This window comes from Grammomys surdaster, unplaced genomic scaffold (genome assembly GCF_004785775.1).
Source record: "Grammomys surdaster isolate TR1022 unplaced genomic scaffold, NIH_TR_1.0 125603, whole genome shotgun sequence".
In the NCBI taxonomy this organism is placed as follows: Eukaryota; Metazoa; Chordata; class Mammalia; order Rodentia; family Muridae; genus Grammomys; species Grammomys surdaster.
In genome coordinates, this window is record NW_021620446.1 from 1,861,505 (window position 1) to 1,885,819 (window position 24,315).

Below are 24,315 nucleotides of genomic sequence, written 5' to 3' on the forward strand. Positions count from 1 at the left end.
GAGAAACTCATCAGCAGAGCAATTAAACAGCACTGCTCTGGATATAGCCATTAATAGTCCAATATCAAGGGCAGAACAGCTTCTGTAGATAAAAAAGAAAACCTAGGAGAACAGAAAACAAATATTTTGGCAAAGAACCCAGAAATTTCCACTTGATAATCCTTTTAATTTCTGACTGGAGACATAGACTTTAAAAAAGCATGCCTGGCTCTGAAAAAGGGTCAAGCTACTACCCCATTCCAGAACCAGCTTTTTAATAAAGTAGAACAGCATAAAACAACTTTTAAACAAACATTTCAACACACTTAAACAGACATGCAATGGATTGCTAACAGTAGCAGCTGAATTATAATCAAGATGTCTAGAACACAGTAAACTCACACATTCAGGGCAGCTCGACAGCAAACAAGCAAGCACTGTGTATTGATACACATAAAATAATAAACAGACAAAACTTTTTTTTACCTCCTCCAGTGCTGGAATTTCAGCGTAGGAGCTCCTTGCAGCTGCTGAATCCCATTTTCCCAGGGTCAGTAGTCCTGTAATGGGATTGGCTGCTGGTTTGTTTTGTTTTGTTTTGTTTTGTTTTGTTTTGTTTTGTTTTGTTTTGTTTTAAACTCATGGGACTTTGGGTTTTTCAAAGATAACCATTGGTCTCTGAAGTGGAAGTTTCTGGTTTCTTTGGAGACTCAGTTATGTCAGATGATTGTTTTTGGAAGATAATTTTGTAATTATATTTATGTACAGAAAACTTAAGTGTACATTTAACCAGTTTAGTGGTGAGTTCTTCAGCCTTTGCCTTTTTCAGCTTGGCAACTCCAGCCACAGACTTAGGACCCAGGATGTTACCTCCCCAGTGGCCGCCGATCTCATCATATCTGTCATTATAATTGGTCCTAATTGTTTCCGTCAGCTTAGCCAAAGCACCCTTGTCTTCTGAGTTAACCTGTGTGAAGGCAACAGTGGTGCATGTCTTCCTGTGGACCAGGCGCCCTAGCCTGGCCTTTCCCTTGATGAAGTAGGGCACCCCCATCTTTCATAGCAGGGCAAGCAGGAAAACCAGCAGCTCAGTGGGGTCTACATCATGGACAGTCACCACCAGCTGAGCCTTCTTGTTCTCCATCAAGGTGGTGACTGTCCTCTTGCTCGGAGGACAGGTGGTCTCTTAGTTGGGACATCCCCTTTGCCAGCAGCTTTTGTCTCAGCACGGGCCAGTAACCTTTGCTTCTACTCTTGCTTTGTCTCTAGCTTGTACTTCTGGGCAAACTTAAGCAGCTGAGTAGGTGTTTGCCTGTCCAGGGCCTGGGTGAACTGGTTAATGGCAGGATGTACTTTTAGCAGCTTATCGAGAACGGCTCTTTGCTGCTGCAGCCTGATGTAGTGGGGCCATTTGACGAAGCGTGTTAGATCTCTTTTGGGTTGGATGTCCTGCCCAATGCCAAAGTTCCTGGGCCTTTTCTCAAACAAAGGATTGGCTACCTTTTTGGCCTCCTGTTTCTTGACTACAGCAGGGGCTGGGGCCACCTTCTTCCCCTTGGCTTTCTTTCCTTTGGGTAGTATCTTGCTCGGCTGGAGGAGCAAGTGAGAGGATGTTTTGCTGAAGCAGACAGATGAAAGAATGTGTTGGCATGTGAAAGGACACGTGATGATGAGAAAGACTAGAAATATAACTCACAACAGAGAGACCAGGCTCTTTTATTGGTTTGCCTTGTACCAAGTCAAGGACCTTTGCTTGTCGTGACTTCATAGAGAGAAACTTGCCCAAAACTTCTCATGATATTCTGGGTCGATTGAGCTGCTGCTACTGATTCGTGTTTGGTGTTTGCCAATTAGACTGCATTGTCACTACTGATTGATGGACCGGGCTGCTGACCAGACAACAAAGATTGGATCTCCCCCAAAGAGTTACTTTTAAACAGATCCACAACCCCCATTTCCTATTAACCTTTCTTTTCCCCTACCTCTGATAGGTCCACTAGAAGGGAGGTTGAAGCATTAAAGAACCCTAATTAAAGTAGGTTTTGAAAAACCCAAGCCTACAGGTCTCAAGCAGTGTATTTTGTAAATCCTATTCCTCACAGCTCCCCCATTTTGGGAGTGACTTTTTCCAAAGCAGCTTGCAGATAGCACGATCCAACCTCATTCCAGTTAGACCCAGGGTAGGAGGTAGGGTGGTACTATTGGTGCCTGGCTTATGGGAGCCATGGGTGCAGGATTCCATACCATCCCAAGCCAGAACACACAAAGATAGACTAGACACACAAGACATAAGGCCAAAGCAACAACAGAAAACACAGAGCCAATGACAGCACAGAATATGGGACAACAACATTTAACAATTCATTCTTATACAACCCAGATGCTAGAAACCCATCAAAGGCTGGGTGACTCTGAGTCTTCCCCAGCTCCCAAATCCCATGCTGGGTCTATCCAAGTCTTTAGCTTTTGCTCCCAATCTCATGGAATACCATGTAATCCAAGGCTTTGGAATTCCGTTGAGCTAAACCTCTGGACCTGAGGTCTTCCTAGATTCTTAATGGTATCTAGGCCTCTGCATGTGGTCACTGGGCCCTAAGAGCTTCCTAGGTAGTCATTGGGTACTTATGCCATCCCTGTGTTCTCACTGGTTCCTAAATAATCACTGGAGCCCAAGGCATTTCCCAGGCTCTCACTGCAGCCTAAAAAAATTCTCCAAGTCCTATAAGTCATTAGATAGATTTCTTTTCTATGTAAAGGTCTTCATGTTCTCACTGTGGCCTAATAGATTCTGTAGGTTCTCTCTGTGGTTTAAGGCCTTCTCTGGGTACTCACTATGATCAAAGGCTTTCTCCAAAGTCTCACTGGGGCCTTAGGCCTTTTCCAGCTTCTTACTGGAGCCTAAAACATGTTTTTCCCTGGGAATTAAGGCCTTCTTTAATGCACACTGTTGTTGCAGGATATTTGAGTACACTGTAAACCCCAAGATTGTTTTGTTTACTAGAAAACCCTGTTTCTAGTTGTGGTGTAGCTCAGCCTTAGCACACACTTTTAATCCCTCAGGCTGAAATACATACATGTCCTTAGCACACACCTTTAATCCCAAACAATGAAGGTGAAGTTAGTTTGTAGAAGGAAGCACTCATGTTTGAAAGTGATGTCTAATTGAATGGCAGACAAATTTGACAGGATCAGATATGCCCAACTCTCATGAGAACAGAGAGGAAAGAGAGGTGACTTGAGAGTGAGCCATGCAGAAAAGAGAGGGCAGTTTTACTGGGACAATTATATAGAGAGAAACAAGCTAGACACAGGTTAAGACAGAATGAGTCAGAATGAGAAGAAGCCAGAAGATTAGAACAGATTGCTAAAGTTAGTATGAAGCCAGAGTAATTCAGTCAGAGGCCAAGAGAGAAGCTAGATTGAATCAGTCAGTGTGGAGAGGCATTTAAGCCAGAATAGCTGAGTTGAACCAGCCAGCTGGAGTTCAGAAAGAACAAGAAAGGGTGAGCTTATTCAGCAATAAGTCTCAGAGGCTGGAAACATTCTAAGCCTAGATAATATTATATGGAGGCTAGAAGCTACCAGGACTAGGCCTAGTTTACCAGACAAAGGCTTACTGCCTCAGACAATGACTTCAGGTGAATAAAAGTTACTTTTACACCTGAGATCTTACTGGGGCATAAAGTTTTCCCAAGTTCTCTCAGAGTCTATAGGGCCTTCAAGAGATTTCACTGGGTTTGTAGACATTCCCAGTCTTCTCACTGTGGCCAAAAACTTCAACAACTTCTCACTGGAGCTTAAGGCTTTCCTCAGGATCTTAATGGTGCCTAAGGTCTTTCCCATGTTCTTTCTGGATCTTCAAGCTTTCTCTGTTTCTCACTGGAAATTAAGGCTGCCTCAATATGTCCCAGTGGTCTAAGGCCATGCTTACCCTTGTTCTCTCTCGGTCTTAAAATGCTGCCCAGGTTCTCACTGGAGCCTAAGGCATTCCTCAGGGACTCACTGTATCCTAAAACATTTCCCAAGTTCTCACAGGTTCTGTAAGTTTTTTAACAGGTTTTGGATGGGTCTAAAGGTCTTCCTAAAGTTATCAATGAGTCTTAAAGCCTTGAACAGGTTCTCACTGAACTCGAAGCATTGCCTAGCACCTCAGTGGAACATACACATTTTCCCAAGTTTTCACAGAATCTCTAAGACCTTTGGCAGGATTCACTAGGTCTATAGAACTTTCCCAAGTCCTTACTGTGGCCTCAACTTTGTATGTGTTCTCAGCAGGCCTAAAGGCTTTTCTCCAGGGTCGTCTTGGAGCCTAAAACCTTCTACAGGATCTCACTGGGGTCTAAGGCCTTCCCACATTGTCATTAGGGACTTCAGCCTTCTCAAATTCTCACTGGTATCTAAGACTTTACCTGGTTGTCACTGTGGTCTAAGACAGTTTCCACATTCTAACTGGGTTTTAAAGCCTTGTCTCACAAAGCCTAAAGCATTTCTCAGGGTCTCTTTCAGACCTAAAAATTTTCCCAAGTTCTTGAAGGCTCTGTAAGGCCTCCTTCTGAAGGCCTTTTCCATTTTCTTGGTATGGCTTAAAATCTTCTTCTGCAAGTCCTTACTGGAGCTTAAATGCTTCTCACATCATCACTGGGATTTAAGGCCTTCTCCATGTTCTCACTGGGTCTTAAAGCCTTGCCCAGGTTCTTACTATAGGACAAGGCATTACCCAGGGTCTCACTTGGGTCTAAACATTTTTCAAGTTCTTACAGGATCTGTAAGGTCTTCTGTTTTGTTTTTTGTTTTATTCCTTTTGAATGCTTTCCCCACATTTTTACTGTGGCCTAAAACCCTCTATGGGTTATCCCTGGGGATTTAGGCCTTGTCCAGGTTCTCATTGCTATCTAAAACCTTTTCTAGTCCCCCCCTCCCAGGGCTTAAAACTGTTTTCAGGTTCTTATAGGACCCTAAAAAATTCTTAGGATATCACAGAGATTTATGATTTTCTCTGTGTTTTCCCCAGATATGGAAGAGTTGCACAGGTTCTCTGTGGATGCTAAGAAATTCTCACTGTGGCCTAAAAATTTATGAAGTTCTCACAGGTTGTATAAGGGCTCCAATGGTTTTTTACTGGATCTGAAGACTTCCATGTTATCACTATGGCCTACAGTCTTCTACAGGTTCTCATTATGGTGAGAGGAATTCTCTTAATTTTCAATGGGATCTATGGTTTGCTCTAAAATTTCATTGAGGAGCTAGGTCTTTCCCAGGATGTCACTTAAACCTAAAACTTTCTATACATTCTCACTATTACTTAAGGTTCCTCCAGTTTTTCACTGTGAAATAAGGCCTTCCATAGAATGTTTTTGAATCTTGAGGCTTTCCTCTGGTTCTCTCTGTGGCTTCATGCCTTCTACAGTTTTCATTGGAGTTTAAGGCATTACACAAGGATTCAGTGTGGCCTACAGTCTTTCTCACGTTCTCACTGGGTCTTAAAGCTTCTTCAGGGTCTTGCTAGAACTTAAGCCATGTACAGGTTATCACTGGGTATGAAAGCCTTCCATAGGTTCTTTGAAGATTTTCACTGGTATCTAAAAGGCCTTCTGCATGTTCTCACTGGGGTGTTCTTAGATTGTCACTGGAATCTAAAATCTTCCCCATATTCTTCTCACTGTGGCTTAAAACTTTGGGTTACTTCTCCAGATTTCACTGTGTTCTAAGGCCTACCAAAAGTTGTCTCTTGGACCAAACACCTTCTACATATTCCAGCTGGAGCCTAAGTACTTCTCAAGTTGGCATTGAGGCCTAAGACCTTTCTCATGTTTTCACTGGGTTTTAAAGTTTTGCCCAGTTCTCCCTGTAGACTAAAGCAGTACTTATGGAAAGTAGCTAAAACTTTTCCCCAAATACCACAGATGCTATAAGTCCTTAGACAGATTTTTCTGGGAACCTGCATGCCGGAGACCCGGGGGTTGGGGGGGTTCCACTCGGGAGAAGGTCTGGAGTTCCAAGGGCTGGAAGCTTTGGGGATGGCAGGCCCCAATGATACGAGAAGTCCGTGGGTCCCAAGAGTTTTATTGTTCATGGTGTGTGTAGATGGTCTAGGTGTGCACTCCCTCTGTTAAGCCAGGGGAGAGTTTGCTTAAATAGGGAAGGGGGAAAAGGGGCTGGGAAAAAGAATAACTTAATTTAGCTACACCCCCCTGCCTTTAGGTAACTCATGAATATGGAAATCTCTTGAGGCTGAAGCCTGTAGTCACGCCCTCTCTAGCCAAACCTGACTGCAAGGTGCAGATCAAATGGAGATCACACCACGTGTCAGGAGCCTGGATTCTGGGGCGCATCGGAACAGATGCCCGTCCCTCACAGGCAATGGACACCTGTTGGGTCTCCGGGCTATTTCCAGCCAGCTCTTCAACCAAAACCAGCCATCCTATCACGGTCCTACAGATTTCACTCCTTATGAAAGCCTTTTACATGTATTCACAGTGGCTTTAAGCTTTCCACAGGTTATTATTCAGGCTTAAGGTGTTCTGAAGATTCTCATTGTGCTCTAAGGCTTTCTCCAAATTCTCACTGATGCCTAAGCCTTCCCTCCAAGCCAAAAACTTTCTATAGGCTCTCACTGGAGATTAAGGCATTGCTCAGAATCTCAATGGAGCCTAAGGTCTTTCTCATGTCTTCACTGGGTATTAAAGATTCTCCAGATCTCTTTGGGGACTAAGGACTTCTCCATGTTATCTATAGAGCTTAAGACTTTCCCAGGGTCTCACTGATGCCTAGAATTTTTTCCCTAGTTCTCTCAGGTCTTATAAAGCCTATTACAGGTTTTCACTGGGTCTGAAGGCCTTCTCCATGTAATTACTGGGGCCACAAACATACTAAAAGTTCTTACTGGAGTTAAAGGCCGTCTCCATGTTCTCATTGAAATTGTAGGCATGCTCCAGGACTTATGTCTTCCTCAGTTTCTCACTGAAGCTTAACCTTATAGAAATTCTGAATAGGTCATAAGGCCTCCTCCAAGTTGTTAGGGTGAACAAGGCTTCTCCAAATTCTCATTAGGGTCTAAAATCTTCTACAAGTACTCATTGGGGCCTAAGGACACCCCAGATTTTCTAAGGTCTTATTTGTGTTCTCAATGTGTCTTAAAAGTTTGCACAGGTTTGTTGTTTGAAAAAATTAAAATCTCAGCAGTTTAATTTTTACCAAATGAAGATGCAGGAACCAGATCCTGAGATAAAGGCCTGCTAGTTCAGAGAATCAGAGAAAGCACCCAGCTGACCCCCCCCCCCCTTTCCACTAACATCCCAGAAGGAAAAAGCTACACCAATGTCCTAGAAGGAAAAAGCTTTCTCCTCCACACTGTCTTAAATACCTTTTGTTGAAGTTAGGCCCTGATTCTTCCTCCCAGACTCATGCTCCCAGAAACAAGACTCAGAATCAAAATGTATTTACAAATACTTTGGCCATATAGCTGGGGTCTTCTCTGACTAGATATAACTTAAAATACCCGGTTTATTCTACCGTACACTCTGCCATGTGGTTGGTTATTTGTGTTCAGGTACCTTCCATCCATCTTGTCACATTCCCAGCGAATCTCTGTGCCTCATTCTATCTCAGAATTCTTTCTCCTCCTACATGTCCCACCCATTTCCAGCCCACGCCTCAGGCCATAGGCTTTTATTGACAGATGATGCATCCATACAACACACAAGATATTCTCTCTATAACCCTTCAACTCAAAGACCCTCCTTTCTCTTTACGTATGTTCATTCCCTATGAGCTGGTTGCTTGCTCTGCCTATTGACCTAAGATTGACTTTATTTAGCTCTTAGATTAAGGGTGTGTGTTAGGACTGAACCACACCACAAGTACTTGTTTACAGTAAAGGGAAAGCTTTAGGATCAAAGGCTGAGCCATACCATATTAGAAACTCACTAAGACAAAGGCTTTCCCCCATTATCACCAGGGCCTAAGGCTTTCCTAGGCTGAACCTAAGACCTTTCCAGATTCTCCCTGGTGTCTAAGACCTTTCTCAGATTCTCACTAGGGCCTAATTCATTTCCAGGTTTTAAATGGGGGGGGGGATATAAGCATTATTTATATTCTCACTGGATCTTAAAATTTCTTAAATAGTTGTTAGGGCACTTTAAAAAGTGATAATTTTTTTCTTTATCCCCACTACCTCCCAAATAAATGAGACAGAGACTGAAAGACTTAGTCAAGCTTTATAGCACAATAGCGGAGCAGTATTAATCAATTTTAACCCCCTAAACTAATTTGGCTGCTTCCCAGCCAAAATCCCTGAGATACTTGCATTTTAGTATTGGTCTTGATTCTCTCTGCTCCAGTTGTCTCCTGAACCCTCTCCTCATGGCCAAATCCTTTTTCTTCCCTCTTTTTCCTTCCCCACGGCCTGGTTCAAAAGTTCAACTCTATTCCCTCTTCTGCTCAGCCACTGGCTGTTCAGCTTTTATTGACAAATCAGAGAATAAATGGGGAGCAGTGTTTACACAACACTGAAGGATATACTTAGAGTAAGCATTACAGTGTCATTTCCGGACTGCAACTAGATATAGGGGCAGAGAAGTCAGCATTTGAACAATACAAGGATAATCTTACACAGTGTACAGTCAGAATAACATTGAGCTTATAAGGTACACTTACTGGAGATTAAGATGTTTCTCAGGTCCTCAATGGGACTTGAATCTTCAACTTCTCCCTGGGGCTACAGGCATTCTCCACTGTCTAACTTTGATCTAAGTACTTTTCCAGTCACACTGAGGCTTTAGGCTTAGTTAGAGTTACTTAGTTCTTAGTCTGACCTAAAAACGTTTAGAGTGTAAATGGTCTCTACTTTTCTCTATAGTATAAAGCAGTTCTCATGATCCCAAAGGTACTAAGGGTTTTCCCATGTTCTGTCCCAGCGTTAAATCTTCCCCAGGATGTCACTGGGGCCTAGGGCCTTTCCCAGGTTATCATGAGGTCTATGGCCTTTCCCCTGTTTTCACTGGGCTTTAAATTCTCACAGGAGCCCAACATTTTCTATAGTTTCTTCCTTGGGCTTAGGTCCTTTTTCAGGCTCTCACTGCTGTCTACAAAGTTTCATTGAGGCCTAAGGCTTTCTATTGGTTCTGACTGGGGTCTAAGGCCTTCCCAGCTTGTCATTGGGTCTTAAAGCCCTGCCCAGTTCTCATTGTTAGGTTATTTCTTTGCTGCTGGTGAAATGAGCCAATTTCAACCAGGTTAGGTTATATGAAAGGCAATTTTATTGGGAAGTTGCACCAAGGATTAAGGCTAGGGGAGTTGCCATAGGGTTTGGAGGAGGGGAGAAAAAGAAAAGGCACATGCACACAGAGAGAAGAGAGAGACCAAAATGTCTGGATTATATAGGGAAGAGCCTCTGGGGGAAGGGCAGCCCAGCCCCTGGACTGCAAAGTTCAAGGTTGGGGGCAGGGAATGCCAGGTAGGGACCGAGGGATGCTGGGAGAACCTGGAGGCCAGGTCTTTTCTGGTATGCAAAATATGCACCTCAATCTTTTAACTCAGGGTCAGAAATCAAACATTCACTAGGGCCTAAATAATTTTTCAAGTTCTTACAGTCATTAGAAAGCCTTTATCAGGTTTTCACTGGGTGTGAAGAATTTCTCTGTTCTCTTTGTGACTGAAAACCTCTACAGAGTCTCACAGAAGGCTAAAGGACTTCTTCAGGTTCTCAGTGGAATATAAGACCTTCTCTAAAGTATCTTTGAAACCTTCTGCCTTCCCCATGTTCATACTGGAACCTAAAACCTATTGATTCTCACTTGGACTTAATCTAACTATAATCTAAGGCTTTCCAGAAAGACTAAGGAGCTTCCTGAGTTTTTCACTGGGGTCAACATTTTTCACATATTATCACTGGAGCCTAAGGCCTTTCCAGATTTTCAATGGTATCTAAGAGTTTCTACAGTTTTTCAGTGAGGCTTAATGTCTTCCCAGGTTGTCATGTGGCTAAGGCCTTCCCCATATTCTCAGTGTATCTTAAAACTTTGACCTGGTTCTGTCTGGATCCTACAACTTTCCCCAGTTTCTCACTTGGCCTAAATTCTTCCGCAGATTCTCCTTGGGGCCTAAAATTTTCTTCAGGTTCTCACTGGGCCTAATGGCCTTGTCTATGTTCTCATTGGGGTCTAAAGCATTCTCCAGTCACATTGAGGCCTTAGGCCTTTCTCGGATTCTTCCTCTAGCCTAAATTCTATAGATTTTCATTTGATCTAAATGCCTTCCCCTATAGTCTCAATGTAGCCTAAGGTCTTTCTCATGTTCTCACTGGATCTTAAAGTTTCCCTTGGTTTAGACTGGGACCTAAGGCCTTTCCCAAATCATAATTGCCTAATACTTCCCAATTTCTTTCACTAGATTCTTGTTGGTACCAAGACCTTCCCAGTTCATCCTCATTGTTGTACGGGCTTTTCCTCATGTTTTCACTGGGTCTTAAAGACTCCCATTGGTCCTAAACACTCCCAAAGTTCTCACTGGTTCTGTAAGGCCCTTTCATATTCTCACTGTGGCCTAAAAATATTCTACATGTTCTCATTCAGGCTTAAAACCTTTTCCAGGTTCTCTCTGTGATTGAAAGCCTTCTCTAAAGTCTAACTCAAACCTTAGGCCTTCCCCAGGTTTTTGCTGGATCCTTAAATTTCTATAGATTCTCATTTGGGCCTAAGGCCTTCCCAGTATGTCACTTGGTATTAAAGTCTTGCCCAGATTCTCACTGGAGCCTGAACCTAGTGCTTCACTTGGGCCTAAAATTTTCCCAAGTTCTCACAGGCTGTAGAAGAAATTCCACCAGGTTTTCCCTGTGTCTGAATACTTCCCTTATGTTCTCACTGTGGTCCAAAACTCCCAGCAGGCTCTCCATTGGGGATAAAGGCCTTCTGGTTCTTACTGAGATCTAAGGCCTTCTACAAACTCTCTTTGAGGTCTTCTGCTTTCTACAGGTTATTATTTGAGCTTAAGGTTTTCTTCAGGTTATGTGACACAGGCCTCTCCTAAAGACTTGCTGAGGCCTGAGACTTTTCTCCAGGAACTTAATGAGATCTAAGGGCTTCACCATGTTATTACTTGGGCCTAAGGCCTTCCCAGGTTGTCACTGGAGCCTAAGACCTTTCTTCCCATACTCTCACTGGTTTCTAATGCCTTCCTCAGTTTTTCACTGTGGCCTAAGGCCTTCTTACTTAAGTCCTTCCCCCATGTTCTTACTGGGGTTTAAAGCCCTGTACAGGGTCTAGCTGGGGCCTAAAAATTTTCCATATTCTCACGAGTTTTATAAGGGCTTCAGTAGGTTTTTTCTTTGTCTGAAGGTCTTTCCAGTGTTCTTACTGTAGCCTAAAGGTTTCTGCATGTTCTCATGGGATAATAAGGCCTTTCCACATTATTACTGGGTCTTAAAGCTTTGCAGAGGTTCTTACTGGTGCCTAAATCCAGGGTTATAATTGGGCCTAAAATTTTTGTCAAGTTCTAACAGGCTCTAGAAGGCCTTCACCAGATTTATACTGGATCTGAAGACCCATGATTTTACTGTGGCCTAAATATTCAACATATATTCAAATGAGCCTTCTCTAAAGTCTCACTGAGGCTCTCTGCCTTTCCTAAGTTCCTACTAGAGACTAAAACCATCTAAGGTTTTTCCCACATTCCATTGAAATCTAAAGTAGTCCTAAAAGACTCAAGGCCTAAGCTTTCCTGAGGTTCTCACAGGTTATCACTTGATCAAAGGCTTTCCAAGGTTAGTCCTGGAGCCTAAGATTTTCCCTGATTCTCAGTATTGTCTTAGGATTTCTGAAGGTTGGCACTGGGGCCTGAGGCCTTCCCAAGTTGTCAATGAAGTTTAAAGCCATATTTATATTCTCAGAGGGTCTTAAAACCTGTCCTGAGATCTTACTGGTAGAGGCTAAGGCATTCCCAGGTCTTTAATGGGGCCTAAAACAGTTTCTTACTGAGGCCAAAATCTTTTTAGATTCTAGAATCTAGAACTTCATAGTCGTAAAAATTACAAATTCTCACTGTGCGTAAAGGCCCTCTCCCCACTCTCACTTGAACCTAATGCCTTCTCCAGTCATGTTGAGGCTTTAGGCCTTCCCCAGGTTCTCACTATAAGTTCTCACAGGAGCTTAAGGCGTTCCTCAGAGTCTCAGTGGGGCTTAAGGATTTTCTGATGTTCACTAAGACTCAAAGCTGCCCCAGAATGTTACTGGGGAACAAGGCCTTTCCAAAGTTATCATCAGGGCCTAGAAGTTTTCCAGATTTTCAGTGGTCTTCCCAGGAAGACACTGGGATCACAGGCCTTCCCTATGTTCTCACTGGGTCTTAATTTTTCACTGGAGCCTAAAATGCATTACCCAGAGTCTTGCTGGGACCTAAAAATTTCTCCAGTTCTCATAGGTTCTGTAAGACCTTCAATGGGTTTTACTGGGTCTGAAGGCCTTCCCCATATTCTCACTGTGCCCTAAAACATTCTGTAGGCTCTCCATGTGGTTTAAGGAATTTACAAGGTTCTCATTTCAATAGATGTTCTCCAAAATCTCACTGAGGCCTTAGGCCTTTTCCAGGTCCTCACTGGAGCCCACAACTTTGTTTAGGTTCTGACTAAGATTTAAGAGCTTTGTTAGATGCATTCTGTAATCTATGACCTTCAGTGAATGCTCTTTGAGGCCTAAGGACTTTCTCAGTTTCTCACTGGGCCTTAAGATTTTCCTGATTCATTCTGGTATGTAAGACCTTCCTCAGGTTCTTACAAGAGACTAAAAGTTCTAAAATTTCTCAATAAGGTTTTAAACATTCTAAAGCTTCTCCATTGGGCATAAAACATTTTACAAATTTTCACTGGACCTAAAGACCCTCTTCATGTTCTCACTTGGACCTAAAGTCTTTTCTAGTCACATCAATGTCTTAGGTTTTCCACAGGTTCTCACTGTGGCCTAAAACCTACAAGTTCTCACTGGGACTTAAGACATTCCTCAGGGTCTCAGTTAGTTCTAAGAATTTCTCATGTTTTTACTAGGCCTTCCCCAGGTGTCACTGGGGCCTAAGGTCTTTCTCAATTTATCATTGGTGTCTAGGTCCTTCCTAGATTTTTACAGAGACCTGAGGTCTTCACATATTCTCACTGAGGCCTAAGGGTTACTCCAAGTTCTCACTAGGGCCTAAGGCTTTTGAAAGTTGTTTCTGTGTCTGAAAGCTTGACACAGATTTTTACTAGAGTCTATAACGAGGGTTTCAACTGGGTCTAAAAAATTTAAGTTCTCATGGAATCTAGAAGGACATTACCAGATTTTCACTGGATGTGAAGACTTTCCTCATGTTCTTACTGTGCCCTACAGCCTTCTACATGTTCTCAAAGTGGCTAAAGGCCTTTTCCAAAGTCTTATTGAGACCTTCTGCCTTCCCTAAGTTCTTTTTGGAACATAAAGGCTTTTACTGATTCCCACTGTGCCTAAAGGCTTTTTGCAAGTTCTGTTATCTAAGGCTTTCCTAAGAAACTCGACAAGGACTAAGGCCTTCCAGCCTTCCCCAAGTTCTCACTGGGTCATAGAGCCGTGCCAAGGTTCTTATTGAAGCCATGTTTCTCTAGTTACTCAGTGGTGTCTATAATCTAATATTTGTCTCTGGGTCTTAAAGCCTTGCCCAGGTTCTCATCAGGGATTAAGGTGTTAGTCTGGGTTTCGCCGTTGACTAAAATGTTTTCTGTTTTCATAGGATCTAAAAGGCTTTAGACAGGTTTAAACTGGGTCTGCAGGCCATTTCTGTGTTCTCACTGAGCATCAAGTCTCTGTAGGAATCTGGCACATCCTCTCCCACTGAGTCCCGATAGCATATAATTTCCCATTGAAGCCAGACAAGGCAGTCCTCTGTTACATATACACCAGCTGCCTTATACCAACCAATATATATCTTTGGTTGGTGGCTCAGTCTCTGGGAGCTCCCAGGGATCTAGGTTAGTTGATACTGTTGGTGTTCATTGGGGTTCCCTTCAATCCTTTCCAGGGAACAACTTTTAGGATATCCCCTGTTCCAGTTGTTCAGGACCCATATGATGATCACGCTCCATGTTTGTTACATATGAGTGGGGAGGCCTAGGTCCAGCTAGGGTATGTTCTTTGTTTGGTGTTTCAGACTCTGAAATCCCCGAGGATCCAGGTTTGTTGACTGTTGGCCTTCCTGTGGAATTCCTATACTTCTGGGGACCTGTAATCCTTCCTCCTATCCTTCCATAAGAGTCCCAGGGATTCACCCACTGTTTGGCTGTGGATGTCTATATCTGTCTGAGTCAACTGCTAGGGGTGTAGTGGGGAGGCTCTTAGAGGAAAACATGCTCTTGTCTGCAGGCATAACAGAGTATCATTAATAGTGTTAGGGATTGGTGCTTGCCCATGGGATGGGTGTTGCTACTGCAACCCCAATAAGTCTGTGCAAAATCACACAGCTCAGTTACAATATTCATAAGCTGCATGCCTAGATTGGGCAGATTTACCACTACACTACTCCATTCCTCAGCTATGAGATCCCTTGCTACTTGTGGCTTCTCTGGGCCATGTGATTCTGCCCCATCTTCCTTCTACCTCCTCTTCCTCCATCCTCTTCCTTTCTCTTTCCCCCCTCTCTAAAATGTCCAGCCCCACCTTTCTCTTCTACTTCCCAGTCATAGGCTCTAGCCTTTATTTGACCAGTTAAAATGGGGAAAAAGGTTCACATGAAATCACCTGAGTATAGGATCCACTCCTTGCCAGGGCAGGTCCTTTTGAGGAAGCAGAATTAACATCAGAATACAAACAGCACCAGGGCAACCCACAATGTTTTCCTCTTTTGTCCAATTAAAAGACTCCTTTTTTCTGATATAAATTGAGCACAACTATTACAATTATGTAAATTATAAAACATAAGATACACTCAACACCCAGTCTATCATATTTGTCAATTTAGATAAAACACACTACCATCTATCCTTAGTTCAAAAACTTACAATTCTATATCTGAATTATGTCCTAGTTTTAGATTGTATTGCCATTTGAAAACCATACTTTCAAATCTATATCATCTATCTCAATGCTAAACAGCTTGAGTTGACTATGAGACTACAACCAGTCTTCAATCCTGTCAGAAATCCAAGAACAACTTAAATATTACCTGAAAATATAGGAAGCACAAAACATAGTTTCCAAAACTTAACCAATCTGTAGAGATGACTGACTACCTGCACAGTCCCTCATTCTTCAAAACATTAGAGCATCAGTATTCACCCTCCTGGCCCAGGATCATCTGACAGACCTTTGTAAAGCAGAATTATGAAGGACTGCTTACCCTGATTTGGCAGAGCTATCAGTCAACTAGTCTGCATAGTGTGTCCTTTTCCTGGAGAGTATTTTTGCCTGTAGATGAGTTGAGACCATTCTTGCCTAGTGGCTGTCTCGCTACAACTGGAGCAATTCCACTGACGCTCAATTTTTTCTTTGAACCAAGAAAGGGGTACTGTCAGGAGCAGACATCTTTCTAGTCAAATGATCTTTAATAATGAAATGGCCTTAAATGTCATATTCTGTGGACTTCTGAGAACTTTGAAGACTATCTATCTATGCAAAGTATACCTGAACTGTTACACCTTAACTATTCTTAGTCATTTCTATTTGAGTAAATTAAAAACACTAGATCAGAACATAATACAATCATGAGTTTACTCTTCAATCCTTAACTTGTGTTACTTAATCATCCTAAACAGTTTGTAATGGCAGTTATTAGAAGGACTGGGTCTAAGCCTTGTATTTTTATGTGAGTTGAATAGGAACAATGCCTATTAAAGAGTAACAATATTAATTTCAAATCTTGTACCAATATAAGAAATTTACACCAATGAAAACCTTAAATCTGCATCAATTTATAAATTCTGTACCAATGTAAAATTATAACTTCAATTTACATTAGTTATAAAGTTTCTACCAGTGTAAGATTTGGCTATACAATGTTTTGTTTAAGATTAAATTTGATAAACTATCCATATTTGTCTATTCCTCTAATTTCTATGATATTACTATATACCCTCTTTTCTCTTCCACCCCTTTCCTTTACCTAAGAAGGAAGGATAGAGAAGAGGAAAGGCAGAAATCCATGAGTCTAAGCTCTCTAGTTTCCTCCCTGTCCAAAGCTACAACATTTGTAAAGTATACCTTAAAATGGCAACATATCTATAATTCCTAAAATAACCAGATCCATCCATCCCAACCTAAGGGGCTTCGGCTGATGACTCTCCATAATTTCCTCCTGCTGAATAGGGGTGATGAAAAATTCTTTAAAGGGGTGTGGAGGGGTAGGAAAATTAGATAAAATTGGTCAGACTTAAGAAAGCTAGCTTTAGCATCTGTTATCCAGTCTCTGCATGTTTGGAAGGTTCAGAACTTGACTGAAGTTCTGACTAGATCTGTCTGAAAGGTTGGATGAGACAAGATGGCCTGGAATCTGTGGTAATCCTTGAAGCTGTTTTGGGCAGCAACTGGAAACAGGGGGCCAAAGTTCAGCATCTCCGAGGACAAATCTTGCCAAAGCAGTACATTCTGTAATAATATATGAATCTCACAACCAAAATTTTAGTACCATTAACATATTTGTATGGATTATACAGGGTGCATAGATCAATTAAGGATGAAATTCTTCTTGTTTGACCAGGTGAAAGACAGCTGTCTTTTTTATGAATTAATTTTACTAATAACCAATTGTAACAAGTCTTCATCCATGCCATGTGAAGGATGGCATGAAGAATCTTTACCTGTCCTGTTTGATTCTCTGGAAAAATTTCTAGTTCTTCAGGGTGTCTCCCCCCTGTCATATTTGATCCATGTCACTCTGGAAGGGATCCAAAGGCTGTTCTCCCTCCCTGTCAACACAAATGTAGAGACTTTCTTTCAAAAACAAAACAAAACAAGTCCTTGGTCCAGTAACCAGAAATCATTAAACATTTTACTTGACCTCTCTTCCAGAGGAATTTTATTATAACTACCAGACTCAGAACCACATTCATTTAGATAAATAAAACAACTCAAAGCAAATAAAGCAATCTGAACAAATGTTAACTGATGAGGCAGCGTTTCTGCTGTCTCCTTCCCTGATCTTCAAGGCCTAAATTATTATTTAATATCTCTGTCTACTTATGTATAAGTCTATTTCCAGGCTCTTTTTGTCATACCAGGCAAAGAAATCCCATAAATCCCATGAGTAGGCCATGTTCAAAGATCCCTAGAAATTGTCCTGGCAAGACTTTTTCAAATCTTCCCTAAAGCATTTTTTCATTAATTCTCCCTAGCGTTCCCTTCTGTGGACTTAATATTTGCTGCATCTACCAACTGGCTCTATTTTGTTGTGTTATCTCCTTTGCCTCTTTTCTCCTCCGTGAGAACCATTGTAAATGTGATGCAGGTTCTAGTATATTGCTTTGCCATATCCTTCCAGGCTTGGATTATTCTATTTTTGATAGCCCAAGAAGTCAGGATTTGTTTTACAAATGGCAATTGCATCCCCAAATTAGTGACACTTTCCTTAACTTTCCTTAGTTCTAACATATCCACAGGTTGTCATTTGAGTTCCAGATAACTCTGTGGACAATCATCGTCTGGAGGTCTTTGTTGTATACTAACCGGATAAACTAAAGTTTGTTTTCTAATAACCTTTGGTAGGCTTTCTCTAATTTTATCTTCTGTCTCTACCTGAGTATTTTCCTTAATTGAAAATTTAAATTCCTCCCATAAGGTCTGTGTCCATGCTTCATATTTCTCCTTTTGTCCCTCCTTCTGTGCCTTGAGTTCCTGTATTCTCTGTTCAAGGTTCTGCCTCCACATTTTTAAAAATTTCTTTATGTTGTAATTCTGATATTGTTGCATCTGCCTTATTTTGACTTACTAGCTTTATTAAATTATCCTCTAGACTCTGCTTCTAAATTTTATGTCTATCTCCTTGTTGTTCAGTCTGATCTGTGAAACTCTGTATCTTTTTTTCTAGCATCTTTTCCAGCTCCTGTCTCCATCCTTTCTTCTCCTCTTTCTGTTGCTTATCTTGACCTATAAAATCCTGAACCTTCAGTTCTAGTGTTCCCTCTAGGCCGTGTTGCCAAGTCTTAAGCTTATCTCTCTGTTGCTCAGTCTCGTCTATTGTCTTCTCTAGAGTTTCATCTAATCTCTTTTCTAAGGCACATAATGTTTTATCTAGGGCCTTGTCTTTTGAGAAGACATAGTAAATCAAGAAAATAAATATTGCACTAATGCTAAATGACAAGGTGTCTATTTCCTTTAAATCCATGCCTGTTGAACCATTCAAAGTATCACTCCATAAATCCTAAAATGTGGTATTTATTGTGTTTCTCATCTTTAAATATCATATATATGAATATATATCTTTATTATTAATTTATAATTCTTATTACCTAATCCAGAGCCCTTCGTACCTTTGTCTCCCTCTGCTGTTTGATTCAGGACACTGCCGTCCTTTCGGATTCTTTATTTGCAGGGAGGGGCTGACTGTGCTTCTGAGCTAGCTCTCTGCCTTGTTTGGGTTGCAGCTGGCAGCGTGTGCACAGTCTCGGGCAGCCTGAAGCACAAGCAGTCAGGAGAGTGGGGTCTGGCTGTCAGGTGTCCTGTGTAGACTAGACTCTCGCAAAGGGTCCCTCGGACGTAGATGCCCCTATCAGCTCACTGTGCCAGAAAACTACCTCGAAATCAGTTGTGCTCCAGGGTCCCCCTTTCCTCCCTGGGAATCAACACTGGCGCTTCCCAAGTCCAGCTCTGGGCTGGGATGCTGACCCTGGTTGTAGCTGTCTGCCTGGGGCTTGGGGAAGGAGCTTCTCTGCAGCTCTCTATAGATCCCTCAGACCCAGACAGCTTTTAATTCACATATTACTGCAGCCTTAGATCTCCGGCCCAGCCTTTTATTCAGGGGTCGGGGGGAGGAGCAGTGGACTTTTATTTCAGGTTAGTTGGGTTCTAAACGATAAGATGGGCACCAGTTCTCAAGTTGGGCCGGTTATTGGTTGGTCATTCCCTCAGTGTTTGCTCCCTGTCTACAAGTAATGTAGGCACGGGAGAGAGAGAAACAGGATAAATTTTGGGTTGAATGTTTTGTGGGTAGGTTGGTGTCTCCTACCAGGCTGCCTGAGGTCAGCGCACACGCTGCCAGCTGCAACCCAAACAAAGACAGAGAGCCAGCTAAGGAGCACAGAAGCTACGGGTCTTTCTACAGTCAGCCCCTCCCTGAAAAAGAATCCGAGAGGACTGCAGTGTCCTGAATCGAACAGCAGAGGGAGACAAAGGTACACTGGAGGTGCCCTCTTCAGGTTCTATATTCTCAATGTAATGAGTTACAGCTAAGATCACTCCCATTGATTCTTGGGTACCTCCCTTATCTAAGGTCTCTGTCTCCTCCTGGAGATGCCCCCACCTCCTTATTCCCACCAATTGTAGATTTCCATTAATTTTATGGCCATATAGCCATCTCTCCTTCCACACACCTGATCCTGAATTCCCTATTCCCCGTCCCATATCCCTTCCATCTAGGTTTCCTCCCTCCATCTGCCTCTTATAACTATTTTATTCCCTTTCTAAATGAGATTCAAGCTTCTTGACTTGGGTTTTCCTTCTTGTTAAGCTTATTTGTGTCTGTCCGAATAGAACATGGTACCTGTATTTTATGGCTAATATCTGCTTACAAGTGAGTACATACCATGCATGCCCTTTTAAGACTGGGATACATCACTCAGGACGATGTACCATCCATATACCTGCAAAGTTCATGATATCTTGTTTTTATTTTACGTATGTGAGTACATTGTTTCTGTCTTCAGACACACCACACCAGAAGAGGGCATCAGATCCCATTACAGATGGTTGTGAGCCACCATGTGGTTGCCAGGAATTGAACTCAGGACCTTGAACTCAGTCACTGCTCTTAACAACTGAGTCATCTCTCCAGCTCCTTTTTTGGTGTTGTTTTTAAAGGTTTATTTATTCATTTAATGTATATGAGTACACTGTTGTCTTCAGACACACCAGAAGAGGGCATCGGATCCCATTACAGATGGTTGTGAGCCACTATGTGGTTGCTGGGACTTGACCTCAGGACTTCTGAAGAGCAATCAGTGCTCTTAACTACTAAGCCATCTCTCCAACCACAATGTCTTGGTTTTTAATAGCTGAATAGTATTCCATTGTGTAGATGTACCACTTTTTCTTTATTCATTTTTCAGTTGAGGGACATCTAGGTTGGTTCCAGTTTCTGGCTATTCGGAATAAAGCTGCTATGAATATAGTTGAGCAAGAGGCTTTGTGAGATGTTGGAGCATCTTTTGGGTATATGCTCAGGAGTGGTATAGCTGGGTCTTGAGGTAGAAATATTTCCAGTTTTCTGAGAAAACATCAAATCGATGTCCAAAGTGGTTGTATGAGTATGCACTCTCACCAGCAATGATGGAGTGTTCCCTTGCTTCTCATCCTTGCCAGCATGTTATGTCTTGAGTGTTTGATCTGAGCCATTCTGACGGGTATAAGATTGTATAATTTGCATTTCCCTGATGGCTAAGGACTTTGAACATTTAAGTGCTTCTTGGCCATTCAAGATTCCTCTGTTGAGAATTCTCTGTTTAGTTCTGTACCCCATTTTTAAATTGGGTTATTTGAGTTACTGGTGTCTAACTTCTTGAGTTCTTTGTAAAATTTGGATATTAGCCCTCTGCCAGATGTAAGATCATTTCCCAATCCGTGGGCTGCTAATTTGTCCTATTGACAGGACAAATTAGCTTTACAAAAGCTTTGTAGTTTCATGAGGTCTCATTTATCAGTTGTTGATCATAGAGCCTGAGCCATTGGTGTTCTGTTCAGGAACTTGTCTTTTGTACAAATGCGTGGGTATTTCCCACTTCCTCTTCTTTGAAATTTAGTGTATCCAGTTTTATGTTGAGGTCCTTAATTCACCTGGACTTGAGTTTGTGCAGGGTGATAAGCATGGTCAATCTTTATTCTTCTACATGTAGACATTCAGTTAGTCTAGCACCATTTGTTGAAGCTGTTCTAATTTTTCTTTTTAAAAATTGTTTTATTTATTTACATTCTAAATGTTGTCCCCCTTCCTGGTCCCTTCTCCAAGACTTCTTTACCCCATCCCCCCCATCCCCTTTGCCTCTGAAAGGGTTCTCCTCAACCCACCCACCCACCTACCTACCCACCACACCTCACCATTCACCCTTCCTGGGGGCACCGAGTTTCTATAGGATTAGGTGCATCCTCTCCAACTGAGGCCAGACAAGGCAGTTCTGTGCTACATGTATACATTGGTTGGTGGCTTAGTCTCTGGAAGCTCCCAGCGGTCTGGGTTAGTTGACAGTGTTGGCCTTCCTATGGTGTCTACATCTCCATCAGCTCCTTCAATCTGTACCCTAACTGTTCCATAGGGGTCCTGGACCTCAGTTTAATGGCTGGCTGTAAGTATCTGCAACTGTCTCAGTCAGCTACTGGTAGAGCCTCTCAGAAGACAGTCATGCTAGACTCCTGTCTACAAGCACAACATGTCATCAGTAATAGTGTCAGGACTGGGTGTCCACCAATATAATGGATCCAAAGTTGTGTTGGTCCCTGGATGGCCATTCCTTCAACCTCTGATCCATTTTTGTCTCTGTATTTCTTTTAGACAACAATTCTGGGTCAAAAAATTGGAAGGTGGGTTGGTGACCCCATCCCTCCATTGGGGCCCCTTTCTGTCTGCTGGAAGTGGTCTCTTCAGGAGACTATCTCCCTGTTGGGTTTTTTGAGTAATGTCCTTTGAGTTCTGGGATGCTCTCACACCCCATGTCTCTGGGACACTCTATAGGTTCCCCCACCCCATCCCCCAAAGCTGCATATTTTCATTCATTTTCCTGGCCCTCTGAGCTTCTATCCTATCTCACTCTATACCTGATCCTGCTCCCATTTCCCCTCCCACTCCTCTCTCCTGCTCAGGTCCCTCCCTCCCTCTGCCTCCCGTGATTATTTTGTTTCCCCTTCTAAGTGGGATTGAAGCATCCTCAGTTGGGCCTTCCTTCTTGTTAAACTTATTACTGTCTATGGGTTTTATCATGGGCATTCTGTACTTTTTGGTTTCTTTATCAAAAATGAAGTGTCCATAGGTGTGTGGATTTATTTCTGGGTCTTTGAAATATCTTATTTTCTCTCTTTCTGGTGATTAAGAATTTTTCTGGGTATAGTCTAGGTTGGCACCTGTGGTTTTTTAGAAGTTGCAGGATATCTGTCCAGGCCCTTGTAGCTTTTGGAGTCTCTGTTGAGAAGAGTGGTATAATTTTGGTAGGTCTACCTTTTCATGCTGCCTGGCCTTTACCCCTTACTGCTTTTTAATATTCATTCTTTGTTCTGTAGTGCTTGTGTTTTGATTATTATGTGGAGGGAGGATTTTCTTTTCTGGTCCAGTCTCGTTGGTGTTTTATAAGCTTCCTATGTGTTTATAGGCACCTCTTTCTTTAGGTTGGGAAAATTTTCTTCTATGATTTTGTTGAGAATATTTTCTTGGCCTTAGAACTGGGACTCTTCACCCTCTTCTATTTCCATTATTCTTAGGTTAGGCCTTTTCATAGTGTCCCAGATTTCCTGGATAGTTTTTTCTTTTTTCTTTTTTCTTTCTTTTTTTTGGGTCAGGAATTTATTAGCTTTAACATTTTCTTTGAATGATGTATCAATATCTATTGTATGTTCTATGGCTGAGATTTTTTCTCTTCTATCTCCTGCATTCTGTTGGTGATGCTTGCATCTGTTGTTCCTGTTCTCTTCCCTAGGCTTGCCATCTCCAGGATTCCCTCAGTTTGTGTTTTCTTTATTGCTTCTATTTTTACTTTCAGGTCTTTCACAGTTTTATTTATTTCCTTCACCTGTTTAATTGTGTTTTCCTTTATGTCTTTAATGAATTTATTTCTCTTCTCTTTAAAGGCCTCTATCATCTTTATAAGATTGGATTTAAGGTAATTTTTCTTGTCTTTTCAGTTATATTAGGATACCCAGGCCTTGCTGGGTAGCTGTGCTTTGGAGGTGTCATATTGCCCCAACTCCTGTTGATTGTGCTATTTCAAGAACTTTTAGCCATCTGGATGGTTTTGGTCCCTGGATGTTCTTGTTGTAATAGCTATTGGGGTGGGGTGGGGGGGTGTTGCACCTGGATGGTCCTGGTGTGGCAGGCCTCTGATGGTTACTGCAACAAATTGGTGTTCCCTATGTCAGGCTTAGGCTCCAACTAACCTGAGATAAAAGTCCCTATACACAGTGTGAGTGGCTGGGGCTGCGATCTATGGCCACAGCAGTGTGTGGATTGAATGCTGAGTGGGTCTGAAGGGTCTACAGAGAACTGCTGAGAGGCTCCCTCCCCAAGCCCTAGGCAGTCCATGGCAACCAGGGACAGCACCCCAGCCCTAAGGACTTGGGCAGCATGGATGTCCAACATGCTTTGGGTTCCCTGAACCTAGGGAGGGACCAGAGACCTTGGGGTGCAATGCCTGTGAAGGAGCTTTCTTGCAGGCACAGCCAGTTGATCTGGGCATCTCTGCTCCAGAAAGCCTTCTAGTGCTTGCTTCCTGCTTCCCTACCAGGCCTTAACAGGCTCAGGATGGCCAGACCTGTTCTACCACCTGAGATCAGCAGCCATGACTCAAACAAAGGCAGGACAGCCCAGAAGCGAACTGCAGTGTCCTGAGTCGAACAGCAGAGGGAGACAGAGGTACAAGATCTGTATCAGGTAATAAGAATTATACATTGATAATAGATATAAAGTATTTGTGTGTATATATATATATATATATATATATATACATATATATATATATATGTATATACATATATTTAATTTTAAGATACTTAAAGCTGAGAAACACAATTTTGGGTTTTATGGGATGATATTTTGAATGGTTTGACAGGGATGGATTTAAAGGAAATTGATATGTTGCCAGTTATCATTACAAAGTTTACTATCTTGGTTTACCATGTCTCCTCAAAAGACAGGGCCGTAGATTAAAAAATAAATGAGCCTTAGAAAAGAGATTAGAGGAAACGCTGTAATTCACGGTACTGGAATTTATAGGTCAAGGTAAGTGACAGAGAAAAGAAAATAAAGGTTGTAGACAGGAACTAGAAAATACGCTAGGACAAAAGATACAGAAATTCGTAGATGAGACTGAACAGCAATGAGATAGCGAAAAAAATTTGAAATCTGAGTCTAGAGGATAATTTACAAAAGGTAGTAAATCAAAATAAGGTAGATGCTATAATATCAGAATTGCAACAAACAGAGAAATTAAAATTATGG

General features: G+C 42.1%; 1 pseudogene; it reads right to left on the reverse strand.

Moving 5' to 3' along the window:
* Positions 1-1,036: 1,036 nt before the first annotated feature.
* Positions 1,037-3,822, reverse strand: LOC114638460 (annotated as a pseudogene).
* Between the last annotated feature and the right edge of the window lie 20,493 nt (positions 3,823-24,315).